The 25,900-nt window shown below is 43.1% G+C and overlaps 1 pseudogene; it reads right to left on the bottom strand.

Moving 5' to 3' along the window:
• Positions 1-34: 34 nt before the first annotated feature.
• On the bottom strand, positions 35-24,169 carry LOC119921699 (annotated as a pseudogene).
• Positions 24,170-25,900: the final 1,731 nt, after the last annotated feature.

The following is a 25,900-nucleotide window of genomic DNA, read 5'->3' as shown; positions in this document are numbered from 1 at the left end:
TGCCATTATTATTTCTTTTTAAAGGAGGATGTTTTTAGAAGATTCCAGGTTGGGGAACTAGGAGCCCTGCAGTATCAATGAAAGCAGTTGTTGGAGAATCCGGATTTCTTGCAGTGCATCGCCATTCTACAGGATATATGGAAAATTAATTCACAGATAAATAAGCACACATACACATCTTTCTTTCTGTAGAAAGTGTTCCTCTACGTTACTGTGTTTGTTAACCTACATCGAGTAGAGGAGGGAAATTTCACATACTGTGGTCATCCTTAGTCATCTCAAGATCTTTTTGTTTGGAATCCTCTCGAAACACCAGAGCCACATGGTTTGAAGCCAGCATCTTGCAAGGAAGAACAGGTCCTTGTATTAAGAAGCTAAAGTTTGTATCCATATGCACCAGTTTATACCCTTCCTAAATGAATCATTTGTTGTGATGTCGACTACTCCAGCCCAGGCAAGGACTCGACCACCATGCATGTGATCTTCTGGACTTTTAGAAGTTTGAGAAGGACACTAGCATGGCTGCACCTGTGACTTTTGGGAATGTTATGTGGATGAGTCTGAAATCCTGGTACTCCTTGCATCGATTAACCGTATTAATTGAGCACTATGTGCAGAGCATTGTACTAAGTGCTTGGGAATATGAAACACAACAGTAATAGCAGGCACATTCCCTGCCCATAATAAGTATGTTTGCTGTCATTTGGTCTTGTATTTTTGATCGCGCTTCTATCATTCATTCAATCGTATTTATTGAGTGCTTACTGTGTGCAGAGCACTGTATTAAGCGCTTGGGAAGTACAAGTCGGCAACACATAGAGACAGTCGCTACTCAATAATGGGCTCATGTCTGTTGCCAATACTGTTCTCGCCCTCCCTCCCTGACTCCTCAAGCCATGCTTCTTAGATTGTGAGCACACTGGGGATCAGGAACCATGTCTAAAAGTCATCTATGTTTTTCTTTCCCTGTGCTGAGCAACCATCTTTGCACCTAGCAAGCACTAAAAACTTTTACTACTAAATAAAACGCTATTATTGTTACTAGAGGTCACTTCGTTTCTTCCTAGTTATACAAGGGGTACTAGGGAATTCCTATCTCTGGGTGTATTACCTCGACTAAGGCATATGTTTTCTTCTTTCCTGAGGTATTTAGAAGCTCATGGACTAGGTGAAAGGATCTTAGTTGCGATAGCTTCCAGTTAGATAATCCCTATCTGAGGCTGGGCAGCTCCTAGAGACATAGGGCTGGACTGAACTATTTAGGCCCCCTATGACATCCTCTTCCCTCCCCCGCCCCCCACTAAACTGTAATATCCTTCAGGGCAGAAATTATATCTACCAATACTATTGCATTGTACTCTCCCAAGTGCTTAGTACAGTGCTCTGCACACAGTAAGTAGATTGTAAACTTGTTGAGGACAGGGCTTATTCCTATTTCTCTTGTACCTTCCAAGCAGTTTTTTTATGCTATTGGCTAAGCATTTACCATGTACCAGGCACTGTACTCAGCACTGGGGTAGATACAAGAAGTGGCATGGCTTAGTGGCAGGATCATGGACTTGAGAGTCAGAGGTTGTGGGTTCTAATCCCAGCTATGCCACTTATCAGCTGTGTGACTTTGGGCAAGTCACTTAACTTCTCTGTGCCTCAGGTACCTCATTTGCCAAATGGAGGTTAATATTTTGAGCCTCACGTGGGATGGCCTGATTACCATATATGTACCCCAGTGCTTAAAACAGTATTTGGCACATAGTAAGTGCTTAACAAATGCCATTATTATTATTATTACAAGATAAGCAGGTTGGACATAATCCATGTCCCACATGGAGTTCACAGTATCAATCCCCATTTTACAGATGAGGGAACTGAGGCACAGAGAAGCTAAGTGAGTTTCCCAAGGTCACATAGCAGACAGGTGGTGGAACCAGAATTAGAACCCAGATCCTTTTGTGTCCAGAGCACTTTAGTATAGTGCTAAAAAGCATGGCCACATCCATCAACTGACTTTATTTGTCACTACTGAGTGACTGACTTGCAGACCCCGAAAGCCACCAGAAAAGCTCAAAATATATTGGGTAGATAGATGTTTTGGGACAAATACTGTGTACCCTGCATACAGTAAGGGCTCAATAAATGTCACTGATGTACAAATCATTCAGTGGTTCACAGGAATGTCCTTTAAATGCAACAAAATAGATTTAGCCAGCACATGAACCTAGTGGTACCAAGGTGCTCATTTTCTATAGATGAGAATTCAGTTGGGGAGTATAGAAACTCTTCTCCACTGTCTTCCCCCAAGTTCCCTCTCCACACTCCAAAACTTTAAGGGGACAAATCCTACGTTGAAAAACACTCAGTGAGATACAGCCGTGGTTGGGTAGGGAGGGTCTCTTATTTTTTGCTCAATTCTACTTTCCAAACTTTTAGTACAGTGCTCTGCACACAGTAAATGCTCAAAAAATAAGGCTGAATGAATAAATGAATACTGCTGTGGACCAAAATTTCCCATCAGAAGAGTGAGTTCTGACAGAAACATTTGTGGCCTACAGGACAGAGCACGGGTCTGGGAGTCAGAAAGACTTGGGTTCTAATCCCAGCTCCATTGCTTGCTTGCTGTGTGACCTTGGTTAAATCACTTCACTTCTCTGTGCCTGTTACCTCATCTGTAAAATGGGGATTAAGACTGTGAGCCCCATATGGAATAGGGACTGTGTCCAAGCCAATTTTCTTGTACCCACCCCAGTGCTTAGTACAATGCCTGGCACATAGGAAGCACTTAAATACCGAAATTATTATTATTATTATTATTATTATTATTATTATTATTATTTAGTAATGGATTGTATCTTGAACCATTCAGAATTTACCATTGCACTACATTGCAAACTCCTGTGGGCAGGGATTGTATCTATCAATTTGATTGCAATTCATTCATTCATTCAATCATATTTATTGAGTGCTGGCTGTGTGCAAAGCACTGTACTAAGCGCTTGGTAAGTACAATTCGGCAACATATAGAGATAATCCCTACCCAACAACGGGCTCACAGTCTAGAAGTGGGGAGATAGACAACAAAACAGAACAAGTAGACAGGTGTCAATAGCAACAAAATAGATAAATAGAATTATAGATATCTACACATCATTAAAAAATGAATAGAATAATAATCAAGAAGAAATATACACAAGTACTGTGGGGTGGGGAAGGGGGTAGAGCAGAGGGAAGGAGTAGGGGTGATGGTGAGGGGAGGAGGAGCAGAGGGAAAGGGGGGCTTAGACTGAGAAGGCCTTCTGGAGATGAGCTCTCAGTAGGGATTTGAAGGAAGGAAGTGAGCTTGTTTGGTGGATGTGAGGAGGGAGGGCATTCCAGGCCAGAGGTAGGACGTAGGCCAGGGGTCAACGGCAGCGGAACAGGTGACAGTGTAGGGCTGGGCTGTAGAAGGAGAGAAGGAAGGTGAGGTATGAGGGGACAAGGTGATGGAGAGCTTTGAAGCTTTGAGGAGATGCTAATCTACTCTCTCAACTGCTCAGTATAGCGCTGTGCACACAATAAGTGCTCAGTAAATATCACTGATTGATGTTGATCACCCATTCCATGTCTGTACAGTGAAGTTACTAACGTGGATTTGTTTGTGTAATACAAGAGGCTGAGCTCATACTATACAGTGCTAGAAAGGGAAATGGAGAGTGCATGACCTCTCAAGAACTCTTTAATCTTATAATTCCAATCTTATAATTCAACTTCGACCTGTACTGCAGCTAATAATGCAAATCTGGGTCCCTCAAATCTCTATTTCTAAGGGAAAGCTTTGTTTTCCCAAAATAATCAAAATATTTCCCTCAATTTTCCATTTACTTTTCTCCATTCAAACACAATCAAAGCTCAGTCTTGGTGAGGATCACAATTTTTACGGAGAAACCAACTAGTGCAGATGGATGCAAACAGTCTATATTTCAATACATCTCACGGGAAAAGTATTTGGAAGTATTTTATTGATTCACTGAAGGGAGAGGACTCTAACTGATCTATTGGCCAATTCATTGGTTTTTGTCTTATAAACAATGAAATCAGCCCAGGAAATCTGACCATCTTCTAACTCAGAAGCCAAACCTGCCCTGTGGCTACAAGGCATGGTCAGGGTAGTGACAACTGAAGTCAGTTGTTAGACAAGTAACTGACTGGCTTATGGATCCTGAGAGTGACACAGATGAAATAAAAATATATTGGGCTAATAGATGGTTTGGGTTATATAACAATGTCAATTTGCATGGACTCGTCTAAAATATTATTACAAGCATCATTACATTTGTTCAGCACTTACTTTGTGTCAAGCATGTTCTGGGTGCTGGGGTAGATACAAGTTGATCAGTCCCAAATGATTTAAAATAGAGATTACTTTCCATGAAACAAAAATATAATTACATTTTTACAGAAAAATCACTCCTGCTCATGACGAAAAAGCATGTTATTCACTATTTCATCCAATCATAGATGCCATCTTGCTGTTAACGACAACGGTGCAGACAACTTAAAATGTACGGAACATTGTTTTTAAGTGGCGTTTCTTAAACCTCTCATGCATAACCAATTTCCAATGGAGTAGAAAATGTCCCAAGCTCCATGTGACATTTGAAGCCAGAAGAGAATGTCTGTGACACTCCTTCTTCGTATTAAGAGGGTAAGTCTGTTTTTCATTAAATACATTTATGTATAGGAGAGATAATTTAAAGAAAAAGCTCTCATCCTTTGAGGTTGCAAATAAATTTTTTGACCCCCAATAAGAACAGCCCTTCAGCCATTGTAAACCAGTTTGATATCAGGGAGAGCTTTCCAGTGTAGTATCACCAGTTATTTCTAAACAAGGAAGGCATCATAATTAAAATTATAATTAAACATGTGTACAATGGAAAACAACAGAAGACAAGCATACCATACCTAGTCATAGCTTTACTGATTCAATATACTTGTTAGTTCTTGAGTCTGCTACGTTATTGAAGAAAACCAACAAAAATACCACCCACACTCTTCCCAAGTGCATTTTGACTGGGCTCAATGTTTCTCCTCTTGACAACTTGAATCCTAATACTTACATACAGATGGAGGGGGGCATTTCTTCTTTAGTTTCTGAAGCTGCTATTGTGAAGGGTGAGGAGGTTTTTATCTTCTGTTTGATGATATATGGAACCTGATCTCTGAAGCATTTTATCCTCAGGAGAGCAGAGGAGTTGCAATTAATCCTACTGAATAATCGCTGATTTGTTATTTGTGTGTTGAAATTTATATAGTTGGAGCAACATAACTCAGTGGAAAGAGCACAAGGTTAGGAACCAGAGGTCATGGGTTCTAATCCTAAATCTGCTACTTGTTAGCTGTGTGACTTTGGGCAATCATTTCACTTATCTGTGTCTCAGTTACCTCATCTGTAAAGTGGGGATGAAGACAGTAAGCCCCACGTGGGACAACCTGAATACGTTGCATCTACCCCAGCGCTTAGAACAGTGCTTGGCACATAGTAAGTGCCTAACAAATACCATTATTATTATTATTATTATTAGAAAGCAACTCAGTGCAGGGCTGTACAGGGGGTTGGATGGGCTTTTTCCCACTGAGATTTCCCTGTGGACAGTGATTAAAGTGGCTCTGAATGGAAGCATTAGAGCAGGAGTTTTGGGGAAAAAAGTCTGAGGGCAAATATCATTTTTCATTTTAGCATTTAGGTAATATCTTTGTCTATCATCTTGGATTCTTTTCCTTCTACTAGTAGTAATAATAAAATGTTGTGGTTAGTGTAGTAGTGCTATTTTTTTTAAAAAGCAACCAAGTGCTCCTAAATAGCTCATTGTAATCAAGATAAAGGGAGATCAGCTGGAGGTAGTGGGTGGTGGTAGTTGTTTCATCTGAAAGAGCTGGAAAAAAGTGTCCTCTTCCCCAGTCTTCATTTTTCCCTCTGGACTGTTGGCTCGCTGTGTATGGGGAAAGTGTCTACCAACTCTCTTATACTGTACTCTTCCAAGTCCTTAGTATAGTGCTCTGCACATGGTAAGTCCTTGATAAATAGCATTGATTGATATTAGTAATAGCATGTCACTGCTGTTGTATTAAGCACTTAGGAAGTAAAAAGCAACAGACACATTATCTCCCCATAGGACTGTAAGCTCCTCGTGGGTATGGAATGTGTCTGTTTGTTACTATACTGAACTCTCCCAAGTACTTGGCAAAGTGCTCTGCATGCATTAAGTGCTCAATAAATAAAATTGAATGAACTAATAAGGTGCTTATACTTTCTAGTGAAGTAGTTTGACATGAGTACTTAGAAACAGCAGATCAAAATAAACAATTGAATATATAATTGAATAAATGCATGTACAGAAGTCCTGAGGATGACAGAAATAGGTACTGAAGTGATAGAAATGGCTGGCAGGTTTACATGGCTTGGGAAGCTGGGAATTAATTGGGGAAAGTATGTTGGAAGAGGTGGACCTTTCAGAAAGGTTAGGAATAGGAGGAAATTATTTATTAGTCTGTCAGATTTGTGGAAATAAAAAGCTCTAGGACAGGAAAATGGTGTGAGCATAAAGGGGAGAGATGGGAGAATTGAAAGCATTGTACAGTTAGAAGATTAACATTGGAGGAATGAAGAGTGAGGGCTGGGGAGTAGCAAATGAAGACGGCAAACATATAAGGTGAAGTAATGTGGTGGAGAGCCTTGAAGCCAGTAAATGTGACCCTCAATTAAATTCCAATCACAACCATCATAATTTTTTTTACTTTTATTTATTTTACTTGTACATATTTATTCTACTTATTTTATTTTGTTAATATGATTTGTTTTGTTCTCTGTCTCCCCCTTCTAGACTGTGAGCCCACTGTTGGGTAGGGACCGTCTCTATATGTTGCCAACTTGTACTTCCCAAGCGCTTAGTACAGTGCTCTGCACACAGTAAGCACTCAATAAATGCAAGTGAATGAATGAATGAGTCATAAAATTCATCCTCGGTTTTTTGTTTTTTATGGGTTTTTTTAGTGCTTATTATATGTCAAGCACTGTTCTTGGATGTGGATGTTATAAGTGCTGGGGTAGATTCAAGTTTTATCAGGTTGAACACAGTCCCTGTCTCACAGAGATCTCACAGTCTAAATAGGAGAGGGTAGGATATAATCCACATTTTATCACTGAAGAAACTGAGCCACAGAGAAGTTAAGCGACTTGGCTGAGGTCACACAGTGGACAAGTGCCAGAGCTGGATTTGGAATCCAGGTCCACAGATCATCAGGCCTATGCTTTTGCCACCAGATCACACTGCTCTTTTTCTGAGTTTCAATTGGCACCCTCCACCAGAGTTAGGATCTGGTACCTAGCAATTTCCCTCCCCATTTCCCGGCTAGGTAGAGTGAGGAGGGTGGGGAATCAGTGTAGCTGATGCTCTGTACTGATGGACAATTTGATTGGAGGGGTTCCCTGATCTCAACAACAGTCCTTTTTTGGGTTTGCAAAACTTGACTAAAACAATTTTAACAAACAGAATCGAGATGAAATGGGGCAGGGACAAGTTGACAGTGGTGGAGGGGAAGGGAGACTTGGGCAAGTAAAAAGGAAAAAAAAAATGTTTCTTTGACTATGAGGTCTGACCTACACTGTGGGCGTCTAAAGGACAGTCTTGTGTAGAAGTGGATGAGGACAATATTGTTGCTCACTAGGACATGCCTGCCTGACCAGTACTCACATTTGTCAGGCCGATGCAAAGAAACCCTGCCCTCTCCCTGAATTTCCCATAACTGTTGATGGCATTACCATCCTTCCCGTCTCACAAGCCCGCAACCTTGGTTTCATCCTCGACTCTGCTCTCTCATTCACCCCTCACATCCAAGCCATCACCAAAACCTGCCGGTCTCAGCTCCCCAACATTGCCAAGATCCACCCTTTCCTCTCCATCCAAACTGCTACCCTGCTCGTTCAAGCTCTCATCTTATCCCGTCTGGACAACTGCATCAGCCTCCTCTCCGATCTGTCATCCTCGTGTCTCTCCCCACTTCAATCCATACTTCATGCCGCTGCCCGGATTGTCTTTGTCCAGAAACGCTCTGGGCATGTTACACCCCTCCTCAAAAATCTCCAGTGGCTGCCAATCAATCTGCGCATCAGGCAGAAACTCCTCACCCTCGGCCTCAAGGCTCTCCATCACCTAGCCCCCTCTTACCTCATCTCCCTTCTCTCCTTCTACAGCCCAGCCCGCACCCTCTGCTCCTCTGCCGCTAATCACCTCACCGTGCCTCGTTCTCGCCTGGACCGCCATCAACCCCCGGCCCACCTCATCACCTTGGCCTGGAATGCCCTCCCTCTGCCCATCCACCAAGCTGGCTCTCTTCCTCCGTTCGAGGCCCTACTGAGAGCTTACCCAGGAAGACTTCCCAGACTGAGACCCCTTCTTCCTCTCCCCTTCGTCCCCCTCTCCATCCCCTCATCTTACCTCCTTCCTTTCCCCACAGCACCTGTATATATGTATATATGTTTGTACATATTTATTACTCTATTACTCTATTACATATTACGCCAACTCATCCCAATCCAAACCCTCCCTACCCCTCGCACCCTTCCCCCTCCCTCCCCTCCCTCGACGGCTGCTGCCACGTGTGGCCTCTGGAACCCCCGCTCCATTTTAAGTAACATCCCTTTCATCCTGGACCTTTCCAGCTCTCTACTCCTCCTCGTCCTAACTGAAATATGGTTGTCTCCGGACGACACGGTATCTTCTGCTGCTCTCTCCAGTGGAGGCCGCTTCTTCTCCCACTCCCCCAGACTCACTGGAAAAGGAGGAGGTGTCGGTTTCCTTCTTGCCCCCCAATGTCGCTATCGCACTATCCCTCCTCCCCCTTCCCTTTCCTTCCCTTCCTTTGAAGCCCACATTATTCGCCTCTACCGCCCCGTCCAGATTCTTGTAGCCGTCATCTATCGCCCCCGCCCCCGGGCCCCACCTCCAACTACTTTAATGATTTTGACCCCTTCCTCACCTTCCTTCTCTCCTTTTCCATGCCCTCTCTGATCCTCGGAGACTTCTATATCCACATGCATATCCCTGATGACTCCTCTGCCGCCTGCCTTCTATATCTCCTCGACGCTGCCAACCTCTTGCTCCACCCCACCTCAACCACTCACCAACTAGGTCATACCCTCCACCTCATCATCTCCTATCGCTGCACTGTGTCCACCCTCACCAACTCTGAAATCCCTCTCTCTGATCATAAACTTCTCACCTGTCTCCTCACTCACACTCCTTTCCCCTGTAAATCCATATTACTCCCTCACAGAGATCTCCGCTCTCTTGACCCCATCCATCTTTCTGAGCGCCTCACACCCCACCTCGCCTTCCTCTCCTCTCTACCCAGTCTTGATGATCGGATTACTGCTCTCAACTCTACCCTTTCTACTCAGCTAGACTCACTCGCTCCCCTTTCCCGTCACCGCTCTCGTACCACTAACCCACAGCCCTGGATCACAGCCACTGTCCGCCTCCTTCGCTCTTATGCTCGAGCTGCCGAACGCTGCTGGCGAAAGTCTAAACACCATGCCAACTTCGTTCACTTCAAGATTATCCTTTCCTGCCTTAACTCAGCCCTCTCCTCTGCCAGACAAAACTATTTCTCCTCCCTTATTAACACCCATGCCCATCATCCCCGTCAGCTCTTCCGTACATTCAACTCCCTTCTCAAACCCCCTGTTCCTCCCCCTCCTCCTTACCTCACTCCCAACGATCTGGCCTCCTACTTCATTAACAAAATTAAATCCATCAGGTCCGACCTCCCCAAAGTCACCCCCCCCCCCCTTTCTCCAACCCCCCGGCTCTCAACACTCTCTGCTACTCTCCCATCTTTCCCAGCAGTATCCTCAGAGGAGCTCTCCTCTCTCCTCTCAAGTGTTACTCCGGCCATCTGTGCTTCTGACCCCATTCCCTCTCATCTCATGAAATCTCTCGCTCCGTCCCTTCTCCCCTCCTTAACATGCATCTTCAACCACTCACTCTCCACTGGTTCCTTCTCTTCTGCCTTCAAACATGCCCACGTCTCTCCCATCCAAAAAAAACCCTCTCTTGACCCCACCTCACCTTCCCGTTATCGGCCCATCTCCCTCCTACCATTCCTTTCCAAACTCCTTGAATGAGTTGTCTACACGCGCTGCCTCGAATTCCTCAACACCAACTCTCTCTTTGACCCCCTCCAGTCTGGCTTCCGTCCCCTACATTCCACGGAAGCTGTTCTCTCAAAGGTCACCAATGACCTCCTGCTTGCCAAATCCAACGCCTCTTACTCGATCCTAATCCTCCTCGACCTCTCAGCTGCCTTCGACACTGTGGACCACCCCCTTCTCCTCAACACGCTATCCGACCTTGGCTTCACAGACTCTGTCCTCTCCTGGTTCTCCTCTTTTCTCTCCAGTCGTTCATTCTCAGTCTCTTTTGCAGGCTCCTCCTCCCCCTCCCATCCCCTTACTGTTGTGGTTCCCCAAGGTTCAGTTCTTGGTCCCCTTCTGTTATCGATCTACACTCACTCCCTTGGTGACCTCATTCGCTCCCACAGCTTCAACTATCACCTCTACACTGATGACACCCAAATCTACATTTCTGCCCTTGCTCTCTCCCCCTCTCTCCAGGCTCGCATCTCCTCCTGCCTTCAGGACATCTCCATCTGGATGTCTGCCCGCCACCTAAAACTCAACATGTCCAAGACTGAACTCCTTGTCTTCCCTCCCAAACCCTGCCCTCTCCCGGACTTTCCCATCTCTGTTGACGGCACTACCATCCTTCCCGTCTCACAAGCCCGCAACCTTGGTGTCATCCTCGACTCCGCTCTCTCATTCACCCCTCACATCCAAGCCGTCACCAAAACCTGCCGGTCTCAGCTCCGCAACATTGCCAAGCTCCGCCCTTTCCTCTCCATTCAAACTGCTACCCTGCTCATTCAAGCTCTCACCCTATCCCGTCTGGACTACTGTATCAGCCTTCTCTCTGATCTCCCATCCTCATGTCTCTCCCCACTTCAATCCATACTTCATGCTGCTGCCCGGATTGTCTTTGTCCAGAAACGCTCTGGGCATGTTACTCCCCTCCTCAAAAATCTCCAGTGGCTACCAATCAATCTGCGCATTAGGCAGAAACTCCTCACCCTCGACTATAAGGCTCTCCATCACCTTGCCCCCTCCTACCTCACCTCCCTTCTCTCCTTCTATAGCCCACCCCGCACCCTCCGCTCCTCTGCCGCTAAACTCCTCACCGTGCCTCCTTCTTGCCTGTCCCGCCATCGACCCCCGGCCCACGTCATCCCTCGGGCCTGGAATGCCCTCCCTCTGCCCATCCACCAAGCTAGCTCTCTTCCTCCCTTCAAGGCCCTACTGAGAGCTCACCTCCTCCAGGAGGTCTTCCCAGACTGAGCCCCCTCCTTCCTCTCCCCCTCGTCTCCCCCCATCCCCCCATCTTACCTCCTTCCCTTCCCCACAGCACCTGTATATATGTACATATGTTTGTACATATTTATTATTCTATTCATTTATTTCTTTATTTATTTATTTTACTTGTACATATCTGTTCTATTTATTTTATTTTGTTAGTATGTTTGGTTTTGTTCTTTGTCTCCCCCTTTTAGACTGTGAGCCCACTGTTGTGTGGGGATTGTCTCTACATGTTGCCAACTTGTACTTCCCAAGCATTTAGTACAGTGCTCAGCACACTGTAAGTGCTCAATAAATATGATTGATTGATTGATTGGGAGTGTTCAAAGCATTCAAGAAGTTTGCTGACATGACAAAATAAGTAAACACTGTCTAAATGAAAACATCATGTATAGTATCTGAATCAAATTCCCAGTCTATACTAGATAACTAGATAAATTAAATTGTGACAGGAGGTGATGACTCTGGTAATTCAGGAAAAACAAAAAACTATTTCTCTAGAAGTTTTCAAATAACTGAAGAAAATGTATTTTCTTTCTTGAAATATCTGGATAATTACTTGAATTACTTCACTTATTACTGTACCTGGCTCAGAATTGTCATTTTTTGAACATCTCAGCCAAGCGTTAAACAAAAAGTAATCAAAAATAATATGAATCCTGCCTAACATGAGCATATAGTCTATCATAGAAAACAAGAATAATACAATGTAGATGCAAAGGCATGGGTGGATAAACATTAGCATTCATCATCATCAACAACAATAATATATTCTTTAAATGACAGGTTTTGAGGACATAGCCACATATGCACAGTACAAAGGACAAAAGCAATTACTTAAGGGGCAGGGTAAGAAATAATATCAGACAGAGCACAGGCCTGAGACTCAGAAGGACTTGGGTTCTAATCCTGACTCTGTCACATGTCTGCTGGGTGACCTTGGACAAGTCATTTAATACTTTAACTACTAGAGAAGCTGTGTGGCTCAGTGGCAAGAGCAGGGCATTTGGAGCGAGTGGTCATGGGTTCAAATCCCGGCTCCACCAATTGTCAGCTGCATGACTTTGGGCAAGTCACAACTTCTCTGTGACTCAGTTACCTCATCTGTAAAATGGGGATTAAGACTGTGAGCCCCCCGTGGGACAACCTGATCACCTTGTAACCTCCCCAGTGCTTAGAACAGTGCTTTGCACATAGTAAGCACTTAATAAATGTCATCGTTATTATTATTACTTTGGGCCTCAGTTACTTCATCTGTAAAATGGAGATTAAGCCCTATGTGTGACAGGGACAGGGACCAAACTGACTAGGTTGTATCTACCCCAGCACTTAATACAGTGTCTGGCACATTTTAAGTGTATAAAAAATAGCATTAAAATAGTAACAAAATGATAGACAAGGTAGAATAGGAACAAAGGATTAACTAGGGGAAGGGGACGAATGAAGAGGGAAAGTAGTGTCTCTGAAAATCAGGAACAATAGATGAGAAACTTTCTTCCTTAAAAGAAAGATCTCAAAACTGTTGACTTCTGGGCCTAAATCTGGTCGTGAAATAAATCATAATTGTGGTATTTGTTAAGTGCTTACTGTATGCCAGACACTGGACTAAACACTGGGGTGGATACAAGCAAATCAGGTTGAACATTGTCCCTGTCCCACATGGGGCTCACAATCTCAATCCCTATTTTATGGATAAGGTCATTAAGGCACAAAGAAATAAAGTGACTTGCCCAAGGTCACATAGCAGACAAGTGGCAGAGCCAAGATTAGACCCCATGACCTTCTGACAACCTGGCCAATGCTCTATCCACTATACCATGCTTTTCTCAAATGAAGCAGCAAAATGAATGGCCTTCTCACTTGGAAGGTGGTCACACTATGCTCACAGCAAAGGCACTGACTGAAAGTCTAAGGACCTCACTATGTTGCAGGCCATGGGCTTAAAGATGGTTGGGAGCAATCTAATCCTATTTTGGCCAGCAGGACGACTTCTGCAGGCACAAAACTGAGCACAAATGAGTCATGTCGCTCATCCAGAGAATGAAAATGTTTTTCATTCATTCATTCATTCAGTCGTATTTATTGAGTACACTGTGTACAGTGCACTGTACTAAGCACTTGGAACATATAATTCAGCAATAAAGAGAGATAATCCTTGTCCGCAATGGGATTACAGTCTAGAGTCAGAGGATCTGATTTCTAATCCCATGTACCTGCTGTGTGATCTTGGGAAAGTCACTTCACTTCTCTGTATCTCAGTTCCCTCATCTGCAAAACGGGAATTCAGTGGTTTCTCTCCCTCCCACTCAGACTGTGAGCCCCAGGCACGACCTGATTATACTGTACCTACCTCGACGGCGGGACAGGCGAGAATGAGGCACAGTGAGGAGGTTAACGGCAGAGGAGCGGAGGGTGCGGGCTGGGCTGTAGAAGAAGAGAAAGAAGGTGAGGTAGGAGGAGGCGAGGTGATGAAGAGCCTTGAAGCCGAGAGTGAGTAGTCTTTGCCCGATGCATAGGTTGATTGGTAGCCCCTGGAGATTTTTTAGGAGGGGAGTAATATTCCCCGAGCATTTTTGCACAAAGATGATCCGGGCAGCAGCATGAAGTATAGATTGAAGTGGGGAGAGACAGGAGGATGGGAGATTAGAGAGGTGGCTGATGCAGTACTCCAGTCGGGATAGGATGAGAGATTGAACCAGCAGGGTAGCAGTTTGGATGGAGAGGAAAGGGTGGATCTTGGCAATGTTGTGGAGGTGAGATTGGCAGTTTTTGGTGACAGATTGAATGTGAGGGGTGAACGAGAGAGCATAGTCGAGGATGAAACCAAGATTGCGGGCTTGTGAGACAGGAAGGATGGTAGTGTCATCAACAGTAATCGGAAAGTCGGTGAGAGGGCAGGGTTTGGGAGGGAAGATAAGGAGTTTAGTCTTGGATATATTGAGTTTTAGATGGCGGGCAGACATCCAGATGGAGATGTCCTGAAGGCAGGAGGAGACACTAGCCTGAAGGGAGGGAGAGAGAGCAGGGGCAGAGATGTAGATTTGGGTGTCATCAGCGTAGAGATGATAGTTGAAGCCGTGGGAGTGAATGAGTTCACGTGGTCCTCATGAAATTATTATTGTCTGGAAATAATCCCATGTTAATGGAATGTAGGGATATGAATTACCTTTATATAACTGTCCAAGCATATATATGGATGTGGCCTAAAAAGGTGAGTAAAAATAGTCCATTCCACATTGTGCACATGCAACATTGTCCTCTGCAGTGCGGTGGCATTTGCGACTTTTAGCACTGTTTCATGGTCCTCAGACTTAATGACAGTCCTTAATTCCATGCTGCCTCTGTGAAGCACTTCACAATCACCTGCATGTCTTCTGCCAGACTTTCCTCAAGTTTTAAAAGTTCCTGAGGATTACCTCAAATGAATTTTGACCATGTTTAAAGTCTGCTGAGTTGGAGGTTTCCCAGTGTATTAGAAGACTATCAGAAAACCTTTCAGTTCTTGTTTAATCCTCAAGCCCAGCAGAATGAAACAGATTGCTTTGCTACCTCTGATGATTAGGAAAGGATTCTAAAGGGTACTTCGAAATCCTGCTCTACTAATCACACTGCTGAGGAGCAGAGCTTGGATTTTGATGTACTGCTGTTGTCCATCTAACTTAACTAGTACTATAATTGTCAGGACACAAGTGTGCTGATGGTATCAACTAGTTTTGTAAAGTTATATCTACAACAAAGATGCTTGTGTGTTGCCTGTGCGCTTGTGTTATCTGTTCAACTGATCATGGCATCTGCTTTTCTACATTTTATTCTGAAGCTACATGGTGATTTGGGAACTACACGGTTTACTATATTCTTTAATAGTCAGTCTAGGAGGATTCTGGCTGTTTTCTATTCCTTCCTGGTAAACAGTTAGGTACCCTTTATGTTGTTTGGTTTTTCCTTTTTTGTTTGCTTTCTTAATAGTATCTGTTAAGCACTTACTATGTGCCAGGCATTGTACTAAGCACTAGAGTAGATACAAGCTAATCAGGTTGGACACAGTACCTGTCCCTCATGGAGATCATAGTCTTCCCCCCCGGTTTACAGATGAGGTAACTGAGGCCCAGAAAATTTGTGACAACATTATAATAATGATAATAATAACAATAAAAAAGAATTCCAAAGACCATAGTAATTCATTAATAGCACTCACCTAAGGCAAGGAATTTCTATTTCCTGGGTTTGAAGTTATTTATTTCATGAGGTTGAAGGCAAGCTTATGCGGGATTCACTCATTCATTCAATCGTATATTACATATTTACTATTCTATTTATTTTATTTTGTTAATCTGTTTTGTTTTGTTGTCTGTCTCCTCCTTCCAGACTGTGAGCCCGCTGTTGGGTAGGGACCAGCTCTATATGTTCCCCCTCTTCCCCCTCTCCATCCCCCCCACCTTACCTCCTTCCCCTCCCCACAGCACCTGTATATATGTATATATGTTTGTACGTATTTATTACTCTATTTTACTTATACGTATTTATTCTATGTATTTTATTTTGTTAATATGTTTTGTTGTCTTTCCTCCCCTTCTAAACTGTGAGCCTACTGTTGGGTAGGGACTGGCTCTATATGTTGCCAACTTGTACTTCCCAAGCGCTTAGTACAGTGCTCTGCACACAGTAAGCACTCAATAAATATGCCTCACCCCCTCGTACCTCACCTCCTTTCTCTCCTTTTACAGCCCAGCCTGCACCCTCCGCTCCTCTGCCGCTAACCTCCTCACAGTGTCTCGTTCTCTCCTGTCCCGCCATCCACCCCCAGCCCATGCCCTCCCCCTGGCCTGGAATGTTGCCAAATTGTACTTCCCAAGCGCTTAGTGCAGTGCTCTGCACACAGTAAGCACTCAATAAATGCGATTGAATGAATGAATGAATGGAATGCCCTCCCTCCACACATCCACCAAGCTAGCTCTCTTCCTCCCTTCGAAGCCCTACTGAGAGCTCACCTCTTCCAGGAAGCCTTCCCAGACTGAGCCTCCTTTTTCCTCTTCCCCTCCCCATCCCCCCGCCCTACCTCCTTCCCCTTCCCACAGCACCTGTCTATATGTTTGTACAGATTTATTACCCTATTCATTTTACTTGTACATATTTACTATTCTATTTATTTTATTAATGATTTGCATATAGCTATAACTCTTTTTTGTTCTGATGATTTTGACACCTGTCTACATGTTTTGTTTTGTTGTCTGTCTCCCTCTTCTAGACTGTGAGCCCGTTCTTGGGTAGGGACCATCTCTATATGTTGCCAACTTGTACTTCCCAAATGCTTAGTACAGTGATCTTCACAGAGTAAGTGCTCAATAAATACGATTGAATGAATGAATGCAGATAGTTCACTTGGCTGACTTGTTTCCACTGCTTTGAGTTATAGTTGAAGTGTATTGTAAAGGAGGAATGGGTTACTAATTTTTAATCAACAAATGGTATTTATTGAGCACTTACTGTGTGCAGAGCACTATCTGTGTCATGTAATTTTAAGCAGTGGCCTCCAGTCTCCTTCTGGTATCTGGGTGAGCATTCACATGAATCTAACTCTAGACTCCAGGTTCATTGTGGGCAGGGAATGTGTCTGTTGCATTGTTATAGTGTCCCCCAAGTGCTTAGTACAGTGCTCTGCTCACAATCTAAGTGCTCAATAAACCTGATTAGAGGAGCAGCGTGGCTCAGTGGAATGAGCGTCGGCTTTGGAGTCAGAGGTCAAGGGTTCAAATCCCATCTTCGCCACTTGTCAGCTGTGTGACTTTGGGCAAGTCACTTCAATTCTCTGGGCCTTAGTTCCTTCATCTGTAAAATGGGGATTAAGACTGTGAGCCCCACATGGGACAACCTGATCACCTTGTATCCTCCCCAGTGCTTAGAACAGTGCTTTGCACACAGTAAGCACTTAATAAATGCCATTATTATTATTATGATTGAGTGACTGAATAACTGATTTGAGCATTGAAGAGAAAACGACATAAGGGCATACAGTCTCCACCACTTGTCTGCTGTGTGACCTTGGGTAAGTCACTTAACTTCTCTGTGCCTCAGTTACCTCATCTGTAAAATGAGGATTGAGACTGAGCCCCACGTGGGAAAACCTGATTACTTTGTATTTACCCCAGCGCTTAGAACAGTGTTTGACACATAGTAAGTGCTTAACAAATACCATAATTATTATTATTATTCTCCATTCCAGCCCCTCTTTGTGCATATATGATTGCTCCTTATTATTAATGAACCTCTGAAAGAGTTCTGTCAGTGAAAATGTTGATGGCTACTGTGCTCCCTCGAGAGATAATGGGTAAGTAAAGATGAAGCTTTTGTTCCAGGGCACTGTTATTCCAAGTACAAAAATACTGTATCGTGGCCTCGTGGAATGAGCTCGGGCCTGGGAGTCAAAGGACATGGATTCTAAGCTCAGCTCTCTGCTACATGTCTGTTGTGTGACCTTGGGCAAGTCACTTCACTTATCTGTGCCTCAGTTACCTCATCTGTAAAATGGGGATTAATACTGTTAGCCCTTTCTGGGACAGGGCCTTGGTCCAACCTGATTACCTTGTATGTACCCCAGCACTTGGAACAGTGGTAGGCACACAGTAAACCCTTAACAAACATCAAAATTATTATCATTGTTGTCTCTATCTCAGGTCTTATAATATGGACTTTAGCACATAGTAAGCGCAATGTGACATTATTACTATTTTAAAATGTGTGGGTGTGGAATTTAAATGAATAAATTGTGTCTTTACAAAGTATGAAAAAAAGAACTAAGGAAGCTCCACTCCTTGAACTACACACTGTGATTAGATGAAGAAGCAGAGAGAACAGTTAAGACACAGGGCAATTCAGGCCAAAAAAAAACAAAACTCTGCTAAGGTAGAATAAAGATTTTATATTTTGTCCTTCAGAATTCAAACTGTCTAAAATTGACTTGACAGACCCACTAATGGGGAGAGCATTTGAACTAAAACAGTTCTTGGCACACAGTAAGTGCTTAACTTGGTAGGATATAGCATGATCTCAGCTAATTCAAAATTCAAGGATGCAGGGATGTGAGGCTTCTAATAATAATGATGGTATTTGTTAAGTGCTTACTATATGTAAGGCACTGTTTTAAGCACTGGGGTAGATACAAGTTGATCAAGTTGTCCCACTTGGGGCTGACAGTCTTAATCCCCAATTTACAGATGGGTAACTGTGGCCCAGAGAAGTTAAGTGACTTGCCCAAATTCACACAGCTGAAAAGTGGTGGAGCCGGTATTAGAACCCATTACCTCTGTCTCCTAAGCCCGGCTCTTTCCACTGAATTACGCTGCTTCCACCTGGCCAATAGAACTCCAGGGAAAGGGGAGGACCTAATCCTGAGTGATTTCTTTTCCATTTGTGATTTTGCCACTCAAGACATTCTGTGGGGTACTATATGGCACTCCAAAACCTATGACTAATGAAGTACAGGGGTATTTGAAATGGATAAGATTTTAAGGATACAATAGATAGAATGTAGATTGTTTCCTGCTAAAAAGAAAAACCTGAATAAATTATTGTACATTACATAATGTACTGAAATAGAACAGCAAAACAGTAAAATCAAGGAGTGGAGATTTACAAAACAAGAAGACAGCTCATGAGGTGCCCCTGGAGACTTGTAGAAGAACTCATTTAGGACAGATAAACTGAAAAGGAGAATTTAAATCTTTTTGGTAAGAAAGCTGATAACACAATTTCACCACTAGAAGCAGACTGTTTTTAATGCTTTTTTAAAGGCTTCCTCCACATCCTTGTTCCTCAAACTGTATTTTAACAGATTCAACACTGGAATCACAATGGCATATAATAGAGACACCACCATGCCATGCTCCAGAGTGTAGCTCGAATTGGGTCTGATGTATGCAGCGAGTAATGTACTGTGATATATCGTCTCCCTCTAGATGGGAGGCACAGGTTGAGAAAGCCTTGTGTCTCTCTTGCGTGGAGCAGATCCTCAGGATCCTCAGGATGGCATCCAGGATATAGCCATAGGAGATGAGCACAATCAGGACGGTGACCATCTCAATAGCACTCACAAAATTGAAGAGTAACATGTGACTGATGTGCGTATCAGAGCAGGAGAGGGATAAGAGTGGGGAGATAGCACAGAAAAAATGTCTGATTTCGTTGGAGCCACAGAAGAATGAACTGAAGGTGGCAACTGTGTGAAAAATACCATGTAGCATGCCAACAATATGCGAATCAATGATGAGAGGCACATAGATTCTGGGTGAAATAATGGCCATGTAGAGCAGAGGGTTAGAAATGGCTACATAGTGATCATAAGCCCTGGCAGCCAGAAGAAAGCACTCAGTGGTTCCAAAAGTTACCAAGAAAAGCATTTGTGCAGCATGGTCAGAAAAAGAGATGGATGTATTCCCCACTAAACAATTCAGCAACATCTTGGGGGTGACAACTGAGGAGTAGCAGGCAACTAGGAAAGATAAGACACTCAAGAAGTAATACATGGGGTTATGAAGCCGGGAGTCCATACTGGTTAGCAGAACCATTCCCAGGTTCCCCACCAAAGTGAAAATGTAGATGGCTAGAAACAGCAAGAACAGGATGATATGTAGCTCCCCAGGAACCGGGAATCCCATCAGAACAAACTCAGCCATGGTAGAGTGGCTGAGTCACTGAGAGGTCCGCGCGGCCTTGCTGCTCCCGGAAGGATCCTCTTCTCAGAGCGCCCCTATAGACGCCCGGGACTCCGTTCCCGAGAGGCCCGTCCGCCATCACACCAAGTGGCCCCCGCTGCTCCCGGAAGGATCCTCTCCTCAGAGTGCCGCCACAGACGCCCGGGACTCCGTTCCCGAGAGTCCCGCCCTCCCGCCCGCCATCACACCAAGTGGCCCCCGCTGCCCCCGGAATGATCCTCTCCTCATAGCGCCGCCACAGACGCCCGGGACTCCGTTCCCGAGAGGCCCGCCCGCCATCACACCGCGTGGCCCCCGCTGCTCCAGGAATGATCCTCTCCTCAGAGTGCCACCATAGACACCCGGGACTCCGTTCCCAAAAGGCCCGCCCGCCCGCCATCACACCGCGTGACCCCCGCTGCTCCCGGAAGGCTCCTCTCCTCTGAGCGCCGCCATAGACGGCCCCTGCTTCCACACACCCCCCACTTAAGCGACCGTCCTTATAGTGCCCCCCAACCCCCCTTCCCGGTCCGGTGCTGACTGACTCCCCCCGGGAAAAAGGCCGTTGTTATCACCAAGTTACATTAACGACAACCTCATTTGCACCTACTCAGCCTTCCTGTCCCGCCATCGACCCCGGACCTGGAATACATTCCCTCTGCCCATCCGCCAAGCTAGCTCTCTTCCTCCCTTCAAGGCCCTACTGAGAGCTCACCTACTCCAGGAGGACTTCCCACACTGAGCCCCTTCCTTCCTCTCCCCCTCGTCCCCGTCTCCATCCCCCCGTCTTACCTCCTTCCCTTCCCCACAGCACCTGTATATATGTATATATGTTTGTACATATTTATTACTCTATTTATTTATTTTACTTGTACCTATCTATTCTATTTATTTTATTTTGGTTATTTATTTTATTTATAAAATAAAATATAATATTTTAAAATAAAATATTTTATTAAAATATTTTTTAAAATAAAATAAAATATTTTATTAATAAAATATTTATTTTATTTTGTTTGGCTTTGTTCTCTGTCTCCCCCTTCTAGACTGTGAGCCCACTGTTGGGTAGGGACTGTCTCTACATGTTGCCAGCTTGTACTTCCCAAGCGCTTAGTACAGTGTTCTGCACACAGTAAGTGCTCAATAAATACGATTGATAGATTAGAGTGATTATGCATAGCCCTCATCATCTGCATGCAGTCCTGGAGGAAAACAAAAATTGTAGCTTTTATAAGCGATGTAATGTGCCTGGAATTACAATTAAGGTTGCAATTTTATCATTTGTTTGGCTCTTTTTCCTTCCCCATTTTTCTAGTCAATTATTTTGACTCACTAGCCATTTATCTCGACACCACAATTTCAATGCATTAATACATAAAGTGGCCGGACTATTTTCGACACCCAATTTAAATATAATATAAAGATCTCCTGTTATCCCTTGCATTTATAAAACCCAGTGGTTTAATGCCTACTTCAATTCCCCTTATCAGACCTTCATCCATCCCTTCTACAAATTCAATTAGCAATCCTCACCTGAATCACTTCCTAGGACTTCCAACTTCAAAAATAAAAATGCATCATATATTAGGTGCATTTTTATTTTTGAAGTTGGAAATATATATACGTATATAGCATAAATAACTTCACTAAAGAATGCTTTCATTATAAATGACACTTTTTCCTTGAAATATAAGTAAAAAACGTGCCTTAGTATTATCTAGCAGGAAAGTTGAATCAGGAGAATATCTGTCTCACAGGCTGACGGTTTCTCCTTGGGTAGCCCGAAAACGAGATCACAGTGTGAGCCTGTCATCTTGACTGTGAGCCCACTGTGAGCAGGGATTGTCTCTGTTGCTGAATTGCACTTTTCAAACGTTTAGTACAGTGCTCTGCACACAGTAACTGCTCAATAAATATGATTGAATGAATGAATAGTAGGGTGAGTCCCAGGGATTATAACTCCACGATCTGGTGTAGCCTGGTATTAGAGTTCCAAAACATGGCAAGGCCTGAATACTTGCCATCAGAGGTTGGATTGTCTCAATTTAGAATCAGGGGACCCAGGGACTTCTTGTTGGAGATTAGCACTTCAGTGTCCCCACTTCCTGACTTGGCTCCTTACCTCCCTCCCCATTCTCTGTTCTATAATCTTTTCCAGTTCAATCATTTCACTGAAACTCCTACTTTCTTGATCTCTCCTTCCCACTCACACTTTATAGACCATAGCAGAGTGAATTTGCTTGGCAGAGCTTCCTCGTTCTACATTCAGGAGAGACTCCTTTCTCTTCTAACCTTCCCCTAGGATCTCGGAGTCATTCTTGGTTTTTCTGCTCTTACTGCTTCTTTTCCCCAAGTCTAAACAGAGTCATATTACACAATCCTTCAGGATCCAGTCTGTATAAATTAACCAAAAACTTTATTGGATATTCCCTTCTAAAGGTACAAGCTCCAAGACAATCTTCTCATGAAGCTCTACAAGGAAATGAAACAGAAATTTCCTTTTAAGTTATCTCTGCAGCTCTATTAATTTTGTACTATGAGCCCAAGGGAACTAATTTCTGACACACCCAGGTGATCCATATCTCTGGTGAGTTATCTAGACATTCACATGTACTTGGAAGAATGTACTTTGGGAATAATGAGAGCATCAGTAAAAAAATCCCAGTAGTAGTTAGAGGAATGTTTACTAAGTGCTTACTGTGAAATAGAGAGAGGCTTTAAGTCTTCAGTTTCAAGTAATCGATTCCTAAATTTTAACAAGATTTAATAGCACCATGCAGTTACTATTCAGTAACAAAACAGTACCATGCAGTAACATGAACCATAAATTATTTCAATCATGATGCTATCTCAATCTAAAGTAGAAGGTTTGCAAACTATTGAAGTGTTATTGAGAGCTATATTAATTACTTATGTTAGGAAAAGAGGGCATGCTGTTGGGAAGAATTTAATTTCATTCATCAATAAATTAATCAGTCAACTTGCAAATTCAAACAAACCAAGAGGGACTGGTACATGTCATCCATCCCAAGCGCAGGTAGGCAAGTCAGTCAGTCAATCATACTTATTGACCACCTAGCGTGTGCAGAGCACTATGAGCACTTGGGAGAGTACAGTACAATATAACAGACACATTCCCTGACCAAACCAAGCTTACAGTCTAGTGAGGGAGACAGACATTAATAGAAATAAATAAATTATATGTATGTAAGTGCTGAGGGGCTGGTGGTGGGGAGATAAATTAAGGGGACAAGTCAAGGAAATGCAGAAGGGAGTTGAAGAAAAGGAAAAGAGAGCTTAGTCCGGAAAGGCCTTTTGGAGGAGATGGGCCTTCAATGAGATTTTGAATGGGAGGAGAGTAATTGTTGGATATAAGGAAGGAGGGTGTTCCAGGCAAGAGGCAGGACCTGGGTGAGAGGTCAGTGGTGAGATAAATGAGATCTAATTACAGTGAGAAGGTTAGCATTAGAAGAGGAAAGTGTGCTGGCTGGATTGTAGTAGGAGAGGTAAAAGGGGGCAAGATGATTGAGTACTTTAAAGCCAATGGTGAGCAGTTTCTGTTGGATGCAAAAGTGGATAGGCAAGCACTGGAAGTTTCTATGGTGGGTGGAAACATAGCCCGAATATTTTTGTAGAAAAATGATCCAGGTAGCAGAGTGATGTATGGATTGGAGAGGGGAGAGACAGGAGGGTGGGATGTCAGCAAGGGGGCTGATACAGCAGTTAAGGAGGGATAAGTGATTGGATTAACGTGGCAGCAGTTTGAATGGAGAGGAAAGGGTGAATTTTAACCCTTTATGAAGTTGTGAAGATCAAACAGACAGGTTTTAGTGATGAATTGAGTATGTGCATCGGCACAACTAAGACTAAATCTACAGCGGAAAAATGAGACCAAAATTAGATAATGATGATCAGTTTATAACCAAATTCAACACTGGAACAACTCACATTTTCCTACATCACTGTATTACTCATTTTTCTTGTAGCCACAATTTTTGCCTCTTTCTCCAACACTATCAGCAAAGTTTAATTTCCCAGTCATTTCGATGTTTAGTTCAGGATCAGAGGTTTAAACGTTTACATTGCTCACTATGCTGTAATGCCAAAAATACCTTGACCTGCATCATCTGCACTACTGTATCCTTCTCTTATTACTCACCTGCAGGCTCGATTATTATTATCATTATCAAGTGCAGGCTAGAACAATGGTTTAAATGTACATAAATCCAAGTTTGGGGGGATTTGTTGAAGGGAATGAGCCGTAGTTATATTATTTTCATTGAGCATTTATTTTTCAACACTGTTCATTGGTTAGGTGATGCATTACTTTTATATCACAATCAGACAGGCAAGTTAAGGCAAATTATTAGAATTCACATTTCTACAAATAGGCTGTTTCTGATGAAATGTTGCTTACATGAAAACACAGATTCATTCTGTGATAAAAACAAATGAGGGTTTATTGTGCCAAACTTGGAAATACTGATGTTCTGGGATTTGATTTTAAATTCCCTTGATTTTCTTCTTTCTCTCATTCATTTATTCATTCAATCATATTTATTGAGCACTTACTGTGTGCAGAATACTGTATTAAGTGCTTGGGAGAGTTCAATGTAACAGTAAAAGGATACAGTCCCTGTCCACAATGAGCTTTAAGTCTCATGTCAGGAAACTATGTTTCTTTACCTACTTTAATATCATCATCATCACGAATATTTATTAAGGGCTTACTCTGTGCAAGGCATTGTTCGAAATTTTTTATTCTTTTTCTAAGTGCTGATGTGATTTCATGAAGCTCAACTAAGACAAGGTTGAGAAGCATGGTGGCCTAATGGAAAGAACATGGCCCTGGGAACCAGAGGACTTGTCTGCTGTTTGACTTTGGGTAAACCAATTAAATCATCTGTGCTTCAGTTCCCTCATCTACAAAATGGGGAATCAATACCTCTTTTCCCTTCTACTTAGATTGTGAGACCTAACTGGGACCTGTTTATCTTGTAACTACCTCAGCAATTTGTACAGCTCTTGGATAATAGTAAATGTTTGACAAATATTATTATTATTATTATTATTATCATTATAATGATGGTGTGCCTGCTAATTCTGTTGTATTGTACTCTCCCAATCACTTAGTACAGGACTCTGCATATAGAAACTGCTCAATAAATACCATTGATTGAATTTATTATTACTAGAAGTAGTAGTAGTAGCATTACTGACCCAGAAGAGGAAGGAATAAGCATATGGAACAAACTGCTAACACACCATCTGGAAAAAAATATTAAAATTCAACAATTCAAATCCAAAAACATAAATTTTTAAACTATATGGTAATGAACCACAGTTCACTGCTTGGAAGGCGAAGTCCTTGGTCCCTTACCTCTTCAGATAAAAGGCACCTTGGTGAATCAAAGCCACAGCTTCACTAGCATTCTAGCCATGCTCCCCCAGAACTTTGTACATTATCCTCAAATTGTATCTACCCCAGTGCTTCATACAATACATGGTATATAGTAAGAGCTTAAAAAATACTGTAATTACTGTTAGAGGCTTCTTCTCTCCCTCTCATCTTACTGGACATCAAACAGTTAATCAACCAATTTTATTTACTGATCACTTACTGTGTGCAGGGCACTGTACTAAGCACCTGTTAGAGTTAAAACGTAACAACATGACAGACACATTCTCTGCTAAGGCTTCTCTTGTAGATATGAGGGGTGTTTGAAAAGGCAAACATTTCTCCAATATATAAGGAGACCCCCTCAAATCCCAG

The sequence above is a fragment of the Tachyglossus aculeatus genome, assembly GCF_015852505.1.
Source record: "Tachyglossus aculeatus isolate mTacAcu1 chromosome 12 unlocalized genomic scaffold, mTacAcu1.pri SUPER_6_unloc_4, whole genome shotgun sequence".
In the NCBI taxonomy this organism is placed as follows: Eukaryota; Metazoa; Chordata; class Mammalia; order Monotremata; family Tachyglossidae; genus Tachyglossus; species Tachyglossus aculeatus.
This window is presented reverse-complemented; position numbering and strand designations above follow the sequence as displayed.